The 18,612-nt window shown below is 35.7% G+C and overlaps 1 protein-coding gene across 1 annotated transcript in view; it reads right to left on the bottom strand.

Moving 5' to 3' along the window:
• The window catches only part of LOC119076610, a 91,141-nt gene that overhangs the window by 16,350 nt on the left and 56,179 nt on the right, over nt 1-18,612 (bottom strand). The gene's annotated exons all lie outside the window — the stretch shown is intronic.

Here is an 18,612-nt window from a genome sequence, read left to right as displayed (position 1 = left end):
TGAAACAAAAAAAAAAACACGACGTCTTCTCGCATCGATTTATTATCAAAAATTATTCGAAAAGCCTAGTGAAATTTATCCAACATGTAATTCACCCGCAACTTTGACCTTTTTCGACTCCGAAATTAAACAAAGAAAATAAATTCAAAACTCCTAAAATGGATTGCAGATGATTTATGATCATGTACCAAAGAACACTCATTATTATTGATTATATCTCCGACATTTCACTAACGAAAATCTTTGATTAAACACCTGACCTTTCGAAAGATAACAAGATAAGGTCTTATTGAAGATTTTGCTATTATTCAAAAATGTTATACCTCGGAGATATCGACACAGTACGTAAACCAGTAAACCACGGAAATGTAGGTTGTGGGTTGCTGAAAATAATTATCTGTTACTGGTTTAACATCAGTATTGCCCTGGTAACAAGAGTTTTCGCGGATTCTACTTTTTTGACTTGACTAGTAAGACAACCACACGTCTTAGTACATAGGAAACCATTCACCATCCACAGTATTATATTAGTCGCGAAATAGTAGATCACATTGGATGGTGTGAATGTAATAACAACATGAGGTAACAATTTTTGTGATAAAAGTGATAAAAGCAAACTCAGAAAAGAGTTTTTTTTTCATCAACAAGCTTCGGTAACTAATTTCGCTTGTTGAGAAGAAATTACTAAGTAGCAATATTCAATGCATTCCAATGAAAGTAAACCGAAAATATTTTTCCTGTAATGGATCATTTTCACAGGCAAACTACTGTGTAATGGTCAACTTTCGCATGAGGCAGACAATTAAAAATTTTGTCACGCCGTGAGCATTTTATTCGACCTCCCGTGGACAAGAAATGTTTTTAGTGGCTTTTGTAGAGTGCAGCACCACACCACGAGTAGGAATAACATAACAAGAAAATATTTCGATGGGAAAATTTGTAATTAGATTTTGCTTCCTTTTTTACGGACCTGTTGGAATCTTAGAAGACTGTTCGGATCCTAGTGGTGACAAGGCTGTATACTTCGAAGAGGTCACACAGATCGCCATTTTATTAGATACGCGGGAACACACCTTTTCCATACAAACAAATTCTCCAAAATTGAATTTGTATGGCGTGGTGAATTTTTTTGTATGAAACGTGGTGTGTTACCCGCGTATCTGCATCTGTGTCACCTCTCCAAAGTATACAGGCTTGATTGGCGACTCGTTTGATCACAAAAAATTGCTATTGAGCCTGAGGTACAGCGATGACAATCATGATATTCATGACTGAAGGTATATGTTGGGAGAAAATAGAACTTGAACTGTCACTCTGTTTATGTTTACAAAAATGGTATAGGTTTGTTCCAAATAACTGTAAACCCGAACTTTGACAGCACGAACGACGATTTCATTAACAGAGATGAACATAACCTAAACGTCAAGAAATTTCTTTGTAAATTTTTAGTTAAAGTTTTCGTAAACTTGAAAGTTGAGGTTAAGTTGCCTTCTGTGGATTAAATTTGACATTTCCAAATGACATTGAAACAAGCCTATGGTGAAATGTTGTTCTTTGTTTCGTGTAGAAAACGTTAAATCACGTCACGATAACTTTGATAACTTTGGTCAACGGAAGATTTTTCGTTACACTGTTCAGAACGAGTTATACATAGTAAAAATCTAGTGATAAAATAGAGATAAAAAACTACTTCACATACAAATATGCAATAAAATGAGGTCCGAAAATAGGAAAGGACTATTTTGAATCATTTTCTATGACAATATAGTTTATGAAAATGTACTTCATCCAATATTTTTCTGTGTGCATTCTGATCCCACATATTTCTTGTTGTTTACCATTCACTCTTCACTCATGAAAATATAAAAAAAAATGGCAAAAAGGTGTAGGAAGGTCCACACGATAATATGGTGATAAGAGTAGCTGAGTATACATGCATACGGTGGAGTGGAAATGTAAAGAGAAAATTTTTTAGTCCTCAAAGAAAGAGAAAAAAATGTAAAAAAAGCATTAGCCCGTGATGATATGAGTTATTTGTCATTTCCTTTCGGGAATATTTTGTACATAAAGAGAAAATTAAGTAGCTCAAATCATTGATGTGAAATTGATGAAAGACTCGATTTTTTTCTTCTTGATTATTTTGATTATTTCCCAGAGTTCGGTTGAACAATGAGGGAAGATTTTTTTTTATTATAAGTAAGTCTACACATAAAGTCTGTTGCTGACACAAAATACGATCGATCAAAATAATCGCTATGGGAACAATTCAGGGATTGAATAAAATATCTTCAAATATGGAATATATTACACATTTCGATGTTTTTGTGTATAACAAGATTAGTGCGAATTTCTCATTCTCAATACGTGAAAGGAAACAACATGGTATGGTACGTGTACACAAGACAACATATAGGTACACAATTACAGTCAATTTCATCATCAAAAATCTGTAACGTTTCAAGTTCTACATCATGTAAATTTCCATATTTATGTGTACACATTATAGGATATAAGTGCTTCGCTATTGAATATAGATGATGATATTTGCGTACTTTTTAGACCGCTCACAATTTCCTTTCTTGGAATTTTAATTTATCGGTTTTATAACCCAGTAACGGAATTTCTTACGGACAGATTTTTATCAATCCCTACCGCTACACTGAGCTCTCAAGTCTTTTTCGGTTTTCAATAAATAGTCATTAAAGCGCTCTTCATCGAAACGAAATGGATCCTAATATTGCGGAGTTTTTGAGGTCCACTACACTAGCGTGTATCAATGTCATTACTTCAAACAAAAGTGATCAGAGTCGACAGATGCCAAATATTTGCATGAAATGCTTTCTTAAAGTATTTGTAAGTTGTACGACACACTGCTAAGTTTCATTACCCTATTGAGAGTACCACTCATATTCGAAGTGCGTTGCTTGTACGCAATGGATACATGCTCTACGTTGTTCAAACTAGACTGAACCTGATTAGGTTAAAATAATCGGAGCTGGCGCTTAATTACACCAGCAGTATTTTACATATGGAGACAGTACATTGTCTATAACAGGATCGTAGATTGACTACACCGGAACCGTTCAATCGACATATTTAACCATGTACTGCATCATTTTCACACGCCTGACACACCTTATGAACAATCTCTAGGCTTAACTCTCACCGTAGATTGGTACTGCCAGTTTGGACATGCATAATGTATTGCACAAACCGTTTTAAGTACGTGCAAAAGAATGGTCTATTATAGAAAACATCGGTTGGCCCGTAGAGGCGCCACCATTTCTTTCAGTACTTTATTCTTTGCGATCTATTTTCTTGTGATATAACTTCACTCTGGTTATAAACATCGATATAATATAATACAGGTAAGATAAGCAAACGCAAAACGAGCCATCAGAACAGTCGGAGCGTTTGCTGCGACTGAGCCCCGTACAAACCCGTATATCTATTGCGTACGTGACCCTAGTGCGTCTGTCACCCTACTTTGACCGTAAGCCTATGCGCCGGTTAAAGTAGTTAAAGTAAAATTATTATGTAATGTGTACATCTTAGAAATTGCGCATAGCGCAATTACGAAGCCCCGTACGACGTTCCTTTCAAATAAAACAAAACTTTCAAATAGCCCTAAAATTTTAATTTATTGAGTATAAATACACATAGGCCTAGTATCGGCCTCAGTCCGAGGATCCAATTTTTTTTTTCAACTACATTCTATTCGGCCTTTGATTACCTTCCAAATGAAACAAAAATTACGAAAAACGGATGAAATTTGCTCGAGTTATATGTAAAATACACATAGGGCCCTAGTAACGGCCTTAGTCCAAGGACCCAAATTTATTTTTTTTTTCAACAACATTCTATTCGGTGTTCGATTATCTTTCAAATGAAACAAAAATTACGAAAAACGGATGAAATTTACTCGAGTTGTATGTAAAATACACATAGGGCCCTAGTAGCGGCCTTAGTCCGAGGACCCAAATTTAATTTTTTTTCAACAACATTCTATTCGGCCTTTGATTACCTTCCAAATGACACAAAAATTACGAAAAACGAATGAAATTTACTCGAGTTCAATGTAAAATACACATAGGGCCCTAATAGTGGCCTTAGTCCAAGGACCCAAATTTAATTTTTTTTCAACAACTTTCTATTCGGCGTTCGATTACCTTCCAAATGACACAAAAATTACGAAAAACGAATGAAATTTACTCGAGTTCTATGTAAAATACACATAGGGCCCTAGTAGTGGCCTTAGTCCAAGGACCCAAATTTAATTTTTTTTTCAACAACTTTCTATTCGGCGTTCGATTACCTTCCAAATGACACAAAAATTACGAAAAACGAATGAAATTTACTCGAGTTGTATGTAAAATACACATAGGGCCCTAGTAGCGGCCTTAGTCCGAGGACCCAAATTTAATTTTTTTTTTCAACAACATTCTATTCGGCCTTTGATTACCTTCCAAATGAAACAAAAATTACGAAAAACGGATGAAATTTGCTCGAGTTATATGTAAAATACACATAGGGCCCTAGTAGCGGCCTTAGTCCGAGGACCCAAATTTAATTTTTTTTTTCAACAACATTCTATTCGGTGTTCGATTATCTTTCAAATGAAACAAAAATTACGAAAAACATATGAAATTTACTCGAGTTATATGTAAAATACACATAGGGCCCTAGTAGCTTTTCACTTCTAAGGCCCTAACTCACGGTCCACTCACCCGATTTTAAAAAACTTTTTTTTCCTGGATTGGTATTGACAATACCTATCATTTGCCGTGTCATTTACATTTCCATCGTTTATTTTGCCATAAATATCACCAAAAGACCTTAAATCACTCAGGTGGCCCTAACTCACGAAGGGCCGACCCGAATATGCCCATCTTCGAACTTAGCCTCACTATTTTGACTATCTTTCAGGGAAAAAAAAAATTTTTGAAATCGGATTTGATTTACTCAAGATATCGACGTGACGGACAGACGGACAGACGGACAGACGGACAGACGGACAGACGGACAGACGGACAGACGGACAGACGGACAGATGGACAGACGGACAGACGGACAGACGGCCCAAATTTTTATTGCGGATTCGTCATCTATGAACATAGGCAAACACTTTGTCCTTACCGTCTGCTTCGAATTCCATCAATTACACACGGCATCGTAATCCTATAAGCCCCTTCGTACTTCGTACGGGGCTAAAAACTTTTGTGCGGAAAGAATGTATTAATGGATATGTGTAACGCAACGTACGTTCTAAGAAAGCATACGGAATAAAGCCATACAAAATCCTAATGTCCCTTTCCTTTTTGAATGTACTTTTTAATGTCCCTTCGCTTTATTTTGTGTTGTGATTAAAATTTTGTGTCGTTTTGAGTGTGATATATTTCCGAATTTTTGTTCTTCGTGTGTGGTGTGTGCCAATCTAACCTATATTATATCGATGGTTATAAACAAACAAATAGAGCGCTGACATCAGTAATTCTACGACGAAATGTACAAGGAGTGTAACAGAATTCTACAAATATATACAATTCTACAATATATACATTTGAACGTTAGTTGGAAGAGTGCAAGAATCAGGTTGTAACGGAGCAGAAAATTTTCTAAAATTTCTAGATCTTTCTACAATTCTTAAAAGATTTCTATGTGCAGAATAAGCACCAGCTGATATACAAACAAAGACAACCTACAAACAGTGCATTTCTACATTATTGTCATCTATGTGCGCACATAACACGTATGATTGAAGTAAACACATTATTAAGAATGTGTTCTGATTGTTTATCATACAAGAAGTGTGGGTTAGTAGATCAGCTGGTATGATATTCAGCTGGTGCTTATTTGGCACAACGAAATCTTTTAGGAATTGTAGAATTTGTACAAATTTTGAACTTTGTAGATTGTAGAAGTTGTAGAATTTGTAGACATTTTATAGAAAAAGTTCTTGAAAATTCAATTTTCCTACAAGTTCTAAAATTTTCCAAAACTTATATAGAAAACTATAAAATAGGACATGGCTTACCACCAAAAATGTAATTTTTTATTTAACGAAACTGTCAAATCTAGGCCATGGACTGTTCAAAGAATTATGGCTTCCAGACATGTAATGAAGTACATATCCCTCCATGCAGGATTTAAAAAAATTATTTTCTGAATTAGATAATTGAATTAACTTAATTCAATTAAGTATCACTAGGGGTATGTTCCGCATATAGACGAATAAATGAGTCGGTTCATATAAGTTGAAAAATATAATTCCTGTCTCCACAATTTGACTTGTATGGAAAGCTGACTTCTAATTTTTCAATTTATAAATAGGAACTTATAATGTGGTCCAATTTACGACAAAAATGAACCATGTTCTTTCGCTTCGCCACTTTAAGTTTTTTTTACAAATATACGAACACACCGCAAAATTATTCGCATAAGTAAATATATAAATGTTATATGTGTGAGGCACGAGACATGAGTGCCTGTTATAAAATAAAAGTTATAAAGTACCATTTCAACTCGTAAGGCTGAAGTTTCTTTTTTTATATATATAATAAGCTCATTATAATTCGTGTCCTCCTAGACGGAATCGTAAAGTGTAATGCGATGTAAGTGCATTTAGTCATGCTGGTTGTAGGAAAATTCAAAAGTCTGCATCACTGCCATGTATACATTTTTAGTGTAGACAAATTAAAGGCTATACAAAATTGTACGATAGTATTCATTGTGGTGTATGTGGTGTATGAAGCAATGTGAATCACCAGCACTACAAATGAGGTATCAACGGAAAGCTTAGACAATGTATGTTACAACTAGCATGTTAGGTTCACATTAAGCGTCATCAGTACCAGCCCAGACCTGTCTAAAGTTCACACAGATTTTGAAAATTTTTCTTGCAGATTTCTGCAAACATATATCAATGAATTAAATTAAACTAGGCATGACCCGAAACTACTTGAACTCAGCTTTCCAACGAGCCCACTCTCGCCCGGGACGATCGTTTATGACGGCCAAAAAATTCGGATAAAAATCACCATTTTACCAACTTCGGAGATGTTCAACCAGCAACCAGGTGTGGCTAGAGACCGTGTGAGGCCTGTTTTGAGGTCTACTGGCAAAGACCTTTCAAACCATGTATATATCAATCCCAGGCGAAATGGGTCCGATTTTGGTAGGCGGCTTTTCAAAAGAATCCCTCCCTCATTTCATTATCTGTTGCATAAATACCTATTATTCCTCGATGACATGAGTGAGAACTCTTTTAACCTTAAAGGACATGTACATCAACGCTTCGAAATACAACTTTAGCTTTTTGCTGCTCCACAAATGTGCGTAATCTGCCTGATTGAATGACACCTTGACGAGTTTCTTATGCAATGAATAAATTGATTTCAGATTTTTTTTTGCGTTACCACCTGCCGGTAATTGGTCTTGTGAGATTTTGAGAAGTGAGTGACAAATTCGCCAATTTTTTTTTCATTTTTTTGACACATATTTGGTGACATAGTGAAGACGGAAGAGTTGACAGAAAATAATTCAACAAAAAATTACTCTTCATGTGACAAGACTTCTACAACGTCGCACGTTAGTATGCGAGAGTGACGCAGGTCCACTACTATTGAAAAAAGAACTTTCAAAAATTTACAGTTACTTGGTCCCAAGAACTTCCAAACTTTTGACGCATTTTTCTGTAAAAATTTTCTTTGATAAAGATTTCGAGTTCAGACGCAGAATATGTCACCGATGGTGACATCAGGATATTTTGTAATTTAAGACATAAGGACTTGCGTCACCCTTACCCTTTAAGGTTCTTTTTTGACTGATTATATCGAACAACAAAAAGGAAAAAAACAGAAAATCGCAGCCCTCTGTGCTATGACAACTGTACCATGGCAAATGACTGTATTATGTAAAAACTGACGGCACATCATCACTTATCATTTTATTATCCTTTTACTGTCCTATAATACACCAAATGTATGAAAGCATATCCCGAGTTGTTTACACAAGCGTGTCTACGTGTCACGAAAGAAACAGACTAATCTTTTTCTCCAGTGAGCACTCCAGACACACGAATGAAAAAATGCCAAAGAAATTCATTAGTCAAATTTAACGAGACATGGAGGCCGCAGTGAATGATACGTGAACATATGCTTATGCTGCCAGCCGAGACAAATAAACAATTTTTTATTTAATACTTTTTCGTATAACCGCCCACACGTGGTGAGCGGTCTTCGGTCTTCGGTTTGAAGTAATTGTATATGCGACTTTTCAAGGTCATGTGTCCATGTGTGACGATTTTTCGTCGGACGGTTGGAGAAGAACGGATTATAGCTTAACATGAGTTCATTAAACATTCATTTTTACTTAGCAAAAGCGGAAGATGTTAGGTATCGAATTCACCATGAGCAGGTAATAAATCTGAAAATATGTTCAAAGCTAAGAGCTTTAATGCTTTAATAACTAAGAAACAGCTCTTACGAAATTCAGTCTTTACTGAGATTATAATAATGATGAACTCGCAATTGGCCCTCAGGTGGTTCTCTTTTATGTTTGTTTCTTCTTTTTACGAAAAAAAAATACTTATGAAAATTGAGACTCACCATCCAGCGAACATTATTAAAATTGCTTTTATGTCTCCATGCTCCTTATCATGTTTAACGCTTTTCAACAAAACATCAAAATAAAGCAATGAAAGCGTCAAAAAATTCTCTTGAAATTGTTTACCACTGAAGTACTCATAAAACGTACTACGTTTAACGTGTAGGTATATGAAATCAGCAAAGAATATTTTACGTGACAATTTGCACCTGAGCAACGTTCATGAGCGTCTGTATAAAATTGTGTGTATACTTGACTGACGTCACATATACTTGTGTCATGCTTGCTTTTTATTTTAAATAAAATATATTTTTGTCGTGAACATCATTTTCATTTCTGTTAATGCGATTCAATCTCATCTTTTGGATTAATTTTTTTCTGGCTGGAAATGAGTGTTGTGGTTTGGAAGTGGAGTGCTTATGAAAAGAAATTTTATTTCTCGTGTGGTTTATGAATGTTCTTTTTTAGATGGCAGTAAAATATTTGATAAATTCAAGTAAAAAAAACCGTTAAGTAGAAAATGGTAATAACGTAATTCTAATTGCGAAACTTTTATTTGGTCCATGCAACGAGTGTCACGAACCAATTTTATTTTTCCATTGTTTTTATCGTCGAAATAATTTTCGTATTTTGTGGTATAATGAAGCTTTTAACGGAGGGTCAGTGAATAAAAACAAATATTTAAAAGATTTAATGCCAGTGTGACATCTTGTCAGTGCATTTGTCTTTTATACTTTATTCGTTCTACGCGACATAAGTACCACAAATTGAAATAAATATCTGTGGGTATTTCGATATCCGAGCTAGCTGAGCTTTTATATTATACGAGTGGACATTAATTTATTCCAAAGCCACAAGCAACAAAATGGTCGCATGTTGTGCTTCAATGTAAACCTTTAAATTTGAGTAAGTAAAATATAAAAAAAATCAATGTATCACTGGTATGATACAGGAGAGGGTTTCTTCCAAGGTCGTTCAAAATGTCAATCGTCATTCACATAGAAGCCGACACAACCTCACTTTGAAGTTTTAACGAAGTTTTAGTTGCGGTTATGTTTGCTCTGTGGATGACGGTCGGTTGTTTTCGGCCTGTCAAAATTCGTTTCTACCGTACGATGGAAGAAACCAGTAGATCCGATCAACATCTCTTTTTCAGATGCAATCTTTTCAGTTGTCTTCAAAAAATTTATAAATTTGCATGTCGGAGCCACACAGTTCCAAATATAACAATTACCGCAATATCTGATTTTTGCAAAAATCGTCTTTTTACAGATTACGTCAGTTTCATGGGAGCACTGCAAACTGAGCAGTCTTTTTCCCTTATCATAAAATAAAATGCAGATTTTATGTTTATCTTGTGTTGCAGAAGGTTAAATTTTTTAAGCCACGAAAAAATACAATTGGAATTTCAAAATAAACCGTCCAAGAATTAATCTGTCAAACAACTGCCAAAAATAAATGGAATGTATGTTTAGTGGGTGGAAGGTGGGATAATTTAAAATTCCTAATATTGGCTGGTATTTAACTGTTACTAACTGTATGCCATACAGTTTACGGTGAATGTGAAGTGTGTATATTTTCAAGTAAATTGGTGTGTTATGTGTAATTCAGTTGTTGGATCCGATGCTCAAAACGTTGTTCGTACCTCGACAGGAAATGACGATTTTTTCAGCACACGTCCTAATTTTCCTTACTCGCTTTGCTCGTAAAACTGAGAACTGGTGCTGAAAAAATTGTCATTTCCTGTCTTGGTATGAACAATACTATTTTTTGTTCCGATTATAACAAATAAGAGAACGTAATCAGAATTATCTGCAATTTATGTTTTTTCGCTATTTTTCTAGAGAAGAATTTTTTGAGTATCGAAGTTGAAAGATGAATCACAAGAGGGATGTGACACTCTTTTCTCTTTAGAAGTTTTTGTTATGATATTCACTCGTTTTAGAAGAAATGCCGGAGAAATCTCATTGAATCTTCAAATTTAGGAACCACCATGAGAGCAGGTTACTCATGCCGGAACTAACCCACGAAAATTATTTTAATCGAAATTTATGTTGTGTCGTGTCGTGGAATTGCCGTTGAGAGTTGAAAAGTTCTAAAGAAATAAAATCGAATCCTAAAATCTAGGAGCAGGTTAGTCATGTCGGAACTAAATCGCCAACATCAAAAACCTCATGGAAGTTAAGAGAAATTTCCTTGAATCCTTCAATCTAGGAACCACCATGGTAGCAGGTAACTTATATCGGAACTAACCTGATTACATCAAAAAACCCGATGGAAGTTGAAAAATACTAGAGAAATCACCTGGAATCCCAAAACACAATCTACCACATCTCCCGTATTTTCTGACACTATTCACTGACATTATTACAGTCTGTCTAAACAAAATTATCAGGAAAACTACAAACAGAGGGGAAACGTTCGTTTCACAGCTCAAAAGTTTCGTAGGAAATCATTATCGATTTCAATCTTATTTGTAATTATTCTGAAAAAAAACGTAACTAGCACTAAACGGTAATCAGATTACCAGCAACTGCAACATCCGTAGAGCCAAAACATCTAGATGAATTAGGAGCAAAAACCTAAAGTGGAATCTAACTCATTATATTGCAAACTGTTGATAAATATTCGACAAACTGGCATTGAACGACTTTCGTGTCGTCACACTAGCTGATCGTAAGATCCCTGACCATGATTTGCGGACGAAAAACCTGACTATGATTTGCTTGTGTAAATTTACATGTAAAACAAATTATACCGCAAATACCGATTCTCTTAGATTTTGATTTGCGGTATAATTTGTATGACGTTTTAGAATACCTCCAAATAACGGTCTCTATAGAATTTCATATGAAATACCGCAAATCACGGTATATCAAGAAAATGACAAACAAAGTTAAAAATTGTCGCAATACAACAATTCATGGTCAGGGACACTATAAAACTGATTATATCAGAAAAACAGCTATTTAGGATTATTCATGTCAAACACAATTTAGCCGAGTTAGAAATACAAGTTCTCAGTGTACCAGATAAAGCGAAGTGCGTAACAACATTTTTTCGGTTGAAACTAACGATGTATCCCTGTAAAATTCAACTAACAACGATTCAAATAGCAGGGCTATTCTTTATACTGACATGCCACCTGGACCTATTCGCTTCGCTCAGACCTGAAACTGTAAATCACAAAGCTACACTCGAGAGGTAGCATGGTGGCGCTGTCATTTTTAAACATATCAGAGTGCCCATGTAATTCGTCGATTAGCATCAGCGCCACCAGGTCACCTCTAGAGTATTAGTAGTTATTTTTGTACCTGTTTTCGACGATTGATTTTAGGCAATTTCGCAAATTTTGGGCCGAGCGAAGTGAGGCTTACAAGCGAAAGTGCTTTACATCAACCATCACAAACAGGTACGGTACACATGTAAGTTTTCATGCAGAGTGCCGAAAATCCGAGAAGAATTAAAAAATTGCCCTCATTTTCGGCCCGAAGCATGAAAAACACTATGTCGTAAATCGAACCGATATATTTTAATGACGATTAATCTTGGCCTTCCAGAAAAACCGAATGCATTTGCATCGATTGGAATGTACCATATTAAGTTCAGATGTGATCGAGTCTGTGCATTGCAATGTCAAACACATCAGTATGAATCATTTAAAACTGATATTGAAGTCTATGCCAAGCGTCCACTTCGAAGTATATGGCTGCATGTCGTATTCTACTATAAGTACAACGGCATCGTATACAACAACGTGTGTGGAAATTCACGCTATCCGCGGTATCCTGCATACCGGGAAGTTTTCAGAAAAATTCTTTAGATACCGGGAAATCGAAAAAATCGGGAAAAATATGTGGCGAAAAATCAAATTTATGATTTTAGATACCGGGAAATTTTCTTCGGATACCGGGAAGAAAACAAAATTTCCACACGCGTACAACAAATTCCCCATCGATATTTGGGAAAATGCATGCGAATATTTTGATGGGAAAAGGGAGAAAATGTTTGTGTTGAACTGGTTGGTCTCGCGTATCATGCCATTAACCAATTTGAATCATTCGTGTCCGTACTCAAATCTTATCATCAAGGCGGACAATGTTTCGTTGGACAGTTTTTCATTTACTCAGTCAATTGTTCCATCTGGTCGCTATCGTATTCATGTAAATTTTACGGAAAATGATCGTGTTCCATTTCTTGAATTAATAATTCCCTTGACTGAAAGTCATGGGTCTTACGGATGATAAACACTCTAAAATGTTTGTCACACAATGTTCACTATGATTGAAAATACATGAATGTATGACCAAAAACCTTAAATACAGAAAATGATTGTCACACTTTGTTCATTTCTTGATAACACGATAACTTGAGTAATTCTCAACAGATTTCCAAAAACTTTTTTTTATTCGACGGGGAATAAAATTCCTGAGGTTAAGTTCGAGGATGGGCTATAACGGACGAGTGATCTCTGAGATATTCCCAAAAGAATTTTTGTCTCGTCGTTTGATAACACGATAGCTCGAGCAATTCTCAACGGATTTCCAAAAAAAAAATGGCATGTAATTAAAGTGATAGCTATTTAATAAGAAATGATCACAAGAAAATAGGAAATGATCACTAGAAAAAGAGAAATGATCACAATTTTTTTATGATAGCAATAAAAATAGAATTTGATCACCAAAAAATAAGAATTTGATCACTAAATATATGCAATTTTACCACTAACATATGATCGTCTCGAAATAAGAAATGATCTACAATTATACGAATTTGATTACAAAAAATAAAGAAATGATCGTGCAAAATAAAAAATTTGATTGCAAGAAATAAGGATATGCTATCTATTATTCTGTTTGATTATTAGACGATGCAAGAGAAAAAAAAATTAACACCTAAGTTACCAACACCGTTCCGGCGCCCGGCTCGCATTGCGGCCCTCCGCTTCGCTACGGGGCAATGGGCCGGATCGCTCGGCGTGTTAAAACGCTTTTTATGTGCAATGAATTACACAGACTAATTATTAGACGATGCGAGAGAGAAAAAATTAACTCCTAAGTTACCAACACCGTTCCGGCGCCCGGCTCGCATTGCGGCCCTTCGCTTCGCTCCGGGGCAATGGGCCGGATCGCTCGGCGTGTTAAAACGCTTTTTATGTGTGTTCGTTCGGACTTTTAGTGATCAAATTCTTTACTTTTAGTGATCAAATTCTTTATTTTTAGTGATCAAATTCTTTATTTTTAGTGATCACATTTGATTTAGCGGGTGGTAGGTACTACTTGTGATCACTTCTTATTTTAGGTTGATAGAATCTTATTTCGTAGTGTTATATTTGAAAAACTGGTTGTGATCACATTCTTATTTTCCTGCAATCATTTTAATTTTCAAGTGATCAATTCTTATTTTAGATTTATCGCTTTTATTTCTTCCCAAAAAAAATTATTCGACGGGGAATTAAATTCCTGAGGTCACTCTCGAAGATGGGCTATGAAAGACCAGTGATCTCTGAGATATTCTTAAAAGAATTTTTGTCTTGTCGCTTGATAACATGATAACTTGAGCAATCTTCAAGGATCCCCAAAAACTTTCTTTCATTCGACGGGGAATTAAATTCTTGAGGTTAAGTTCGAAGATGGGCTATAACGGGCGGGGAATCTCTGAGATATTCCCAAAAGAATTTTTGTCTCGTCGCTTGATAACACGATAACTCGAGCAATTCTCAACGGATTTCCAAAAACTTTTTTTTATTCGACGAAGATATAAATTGCTGAGGTTAAGTTCCACGGGCTGGACACTTTACGAATAGCAGCATTTAAAAAAATGAAGAATAGCGTGAATAGTGTCAGGCCCGTGTTAAGTTCGAAGATGGGCTATTACGAACGAGTGATGTTAAAAACCTTAAATACAGAAAATGTTTGTCACACTTTGTTCATTTCTTGATAACACGATAACTTGAGTAATTCTCAACGGATTTCCAAAAACTTTTTTTTATTCGACGGGGAATTAAATTCCTGAGGTTAAGTTCGAGGATGGGCTATAACTATTAACCACACGCTACCACATCGCACGTATTTTGTGCACTGACATTATTACTGTCTGTTTCAACAAAAATTATCAGGAAAACTACAAACCAAGGGTAAACGTTCGTTTTACAGCTCAAAAGCTTCGTAGGAAATCATTTGTAATGATTCTGATAAAAAACGTAACTAGCACTAAACGGAAATCAGATTACAAGTCAACAGCATAATCCATAGATTAAAAATATTTAGATGAATTAGGGGCAAAAACCTAAAGTGGAATCTGACTCATCAAATTGCAAACTGTTGATAAAGATCCGACTAACTAGCATTTAACGGCTTTCGTGTCATCGGCTGATCGTACTATAATTGATCAGAAAAAACAGCTATCAAGAATTATTGATGTGAAGCACCATTTAGCCCAGTTAGAAATACAAGTTCCAGTCTACCAGATAAAGTGAAAAGTGTAACAACATTTTTTCTGTTGAAATTAACGATGTATCTCTGTAGAATTCAACTCACAACGATACAAATAGCAGGGCTATTCTTTTTACTGACGTGCCACCTAGACCTATTCGCTTCGCTCAGACCCGAAACTGTAAATCATAAAGCTACACTCGAGAGGTAGTATGGTGGGTGGTGGATGCTGTCATTTTTTAACACGTCTGGATGCAATTTGTCGATTAGCATCAGCGCCACCATGTCACCTCTCGAGTATACTATTATGTCGATAAATTCTAATGGTGATTCACTTGCACTTCCAGAAAAACCGAATGCATTTGGATCGATTCATATGTACCATATTTAGTTCAGATGTGGTCGAGTCTGTGCATTGCAATGTCAGACACATCAGCATGTCTCGTGTGAGAGTGATTTTTGAAGTATATGCCAAGCGTCCACTTCGAAGTATATGGCTGCATGTCGTATTCTACTATAAGTACAATGGCATCGTATACAACAAATTCCCCATCGACGTTTGGGAAAATGCTTGCGAATATTTTGATGGGAATAGGGAGAAAATGTTTATGTTGAACTGGTTGATCTCGCGTGTCATGCCATTAACCAATTTCAATCATTCGTGTCCGTACTCAAATCTTATTATCAAGGCGGACAATGTTTCGTTGGACAGTTTTTCATTTACTCAGTCGATTCTTCCATCTGGCCGTTATCGTATTCATGTAAACTTAACGGAAGAAGATCGTGTCCCATTTTTTCAATTTAAAATGTTTGGTGGAATTTCTGAACATCACCTCGACAAAATTTAGACACTTAAGTCGTTCAGGGGTTTAACCTACATTGTACACCCTTTCCACAAGAGAAACTATTTGTAAAATTCTGAATTACAATTTGTCATGAAAATAAAATAAATTTACGGGAAAGGAAAAGTTAATTTTATTGTGATAGCAAGTCAGTAGATAATCCTGAAAAAGGCAAATGTGCGAAACGAAGAAAACTTAAGTCAAATTTTTCTTTCGTTCTTCTGTCAAGTTTGACAATACTGTCAATATAACGAAAGAAAAATTTGTGTTATGTCCCTGTCACGTTGCAATAATGTGTAGTTAGTAGTTACAGTTAGAATTGTGTTAAAATGAAAGCAAAATAAAATGATCGAGTCTGGATTTTAACAATTGAATTTCCATTGTCAAACACCAGACTCGATCATTTTATTTTGCTTCCACCTTATTACCATTTTCTACCTGACGACTTTTTCCTCGTTGGAAAATGTCTTGGAACACACTACGCAGACTTTAGTTTTTTGGGTCGTGTGACGGCCCGGCCGATTTGTTTATTGTCGAAAAATTGGAACGAAAAATGAGACTGACCTTCGATAAACATTTTCTTTGGTAAAATTTATGCGTTCGAGCCAGGGCCATTCCTGTGATACATATTTTGAATTAGCAAAGTGGTTAAACAAAAAATGGCTACACTTTTGATCTATTCATTTGTGCTTGTTAACTGATCGAGTGCCGGTGGTAGAATGACTCTACTTCTCATTACATTATATGACGACGCTCGAAACAATACATGTGTGAGCCTCGTTTGCGGATTGACTGCACATCCGAAATAGACACAAATTAGCCATATCCAGTGGATATTATCCACGTATAGCGAACTTCATACCAATATTTTCTACGATCAATGGCGAATAACAGTCAAGTGGAATCATCAAAATTTAAACCACACTTTGAACTGAATCGAGCTTTATCTTGACAAAATAGGTTTGATGTCCAAAAAGTTTCATTGGTTTCGAATGAGCGTTAAGTTCACCAAAGCGCAAATAGCCAAAGTACGACAGAGAGACTATTTGCACAGTGTGCGGCGAGCCATTTTTCAATAGATTTTTTCTCCTTTAGAAAAATGTGGATGTATTAATTGCAGATGATTCTGACGATCAGGTTCTCAAATAACTGTTTGTGTTCCGATAATAACGAATAATAGAACGAGATCAGAATTATCTGCAATTTGTGTGCCGCTATTTTTCTAAAGGAGAATTTTTATGGGAAGAGAATTTTTGGAGTAATCGAAGCTGAAAGCGTCACCTCGAGCGATATCATTTATTTTAAGATTTGAATCATAAAAAGGATGTGCTATTCTTTTCTCTTTAGAGGTTTTGTCGGGATATCACTCGTTTTAGAAGTAATGCCGGAGAAATCTTCTTGAATCCCGAAATCTATGAACCACCATGTGAGCAGGTTATTCATGCCGGAACTAGCCCGAAAATATAAAAAAACCGTTGAGAGTAGCTAAAGAAATCAAATCGAATCTTAAAATCTAGGATCAGGTTAGTCATGTCGGTACTAACCTGAAAACATAAAAAAACATAGCTAACGCCGACCCGTACGAAACACCTATTCGTATCAAAAGCCCTTACTGTGAAACTCTTCATTTCTTTTACTTCATTCTCTACTGAAAAGCTATTCGCCCTTTAAAATCACTTACATTATCTTTCTTTGCCTTGTTAGCATATACAAATAAATTGCCGGAGGCAATATAGACAGCCCCATACGAAGTCAACTTTCATAAATTCCTATTTAAACAGCTATATACCGCTATATTTACCTATATTTTCCTATAAATAAACATTTCACAGATGAATATGCTATTATATAGCTCTATATGCCTGTATATAGCTCAATATAGGTGAATATAGATATATATAGATGCCTGAAACACCCCACACACATAACAAATTATTTCCATGTTAACAGAAACACTCTAAGTACCATTTTTCCCAATATATATCACTTTTATTAAAATCCAATATGGCCACCGGCAGCCATTTTGTTAGGAGACCGGAAATTTTACCGACGCTTTACATTCGTTAATACCTTTCAAACAAAAAAAAATTCATGAAATTCAGTCAAAATTTACTCGAGATATTGACAAAATACTCCACGTTCACTGTACGGCCGAGTAGCCAGATAAGAGCTCACTCCAAGAGACCTAGCTCACGCTCCGGAGAACATAATTTCAAAAACTTTTTTTTTCCCTGATTGGTACGGTCAATACCTATCTAATAAAGCTAAAACAGACGAAATATGTTGAAATGTGGCCGACCTACAAGCAAAAACTGCTTGCCGCCCTGTGCCTGTTTCACACCAAGGGGTCTAACTCACGAGTCGGTCATCCGATTTCCATAAACTTTTTTTTTGTCGATCGGTATTGTAAATACCTTTTATTTGACGTATCAGTTACAAGTGTAACGTTTGAATGTCCGGAGATCTTCGAAAAACCGTAAATCACTTATTGGGCCACAGCTCGGGAAGGGTCAATCCAAAATCACTCATCTTCGAACTTAGCCTGTCTTTTGACATTACCAAATGGGGAAAAAAAGAATTTTCAAAATCGGATGCGTTTTACTCAAGTTATCGTGCAGACGGACAGACGGACATTTTTTTTTACTGATTTGGCATCTCTAGACAACCACAATAGGTTTCCCCTTACTCAGGGAGTCCAATTCGACGTGTTAAGGATGTATGCGTCATTATTA

The sequence above is a fragment of the Bradysia coprophila genome, unplaced genomic scaffold, assembly GCF_014529535.1.
Source record: "Bradysia coprophila strain Holo2 unplaced genomic scaffold, BU_Bcop_v1 contig_232, whole genome shotgun sequence".
Taxonomy (NCBI): domain Eukaryota; kingdom Metazoa; phylum Arthropoda; class Insecta; order Diptera; family Sciaridae; genus Bradysia; species Bradysia coprophila.
This window is presented reverse-complemented; position numbering and strand designations above follow the sequence as displayed.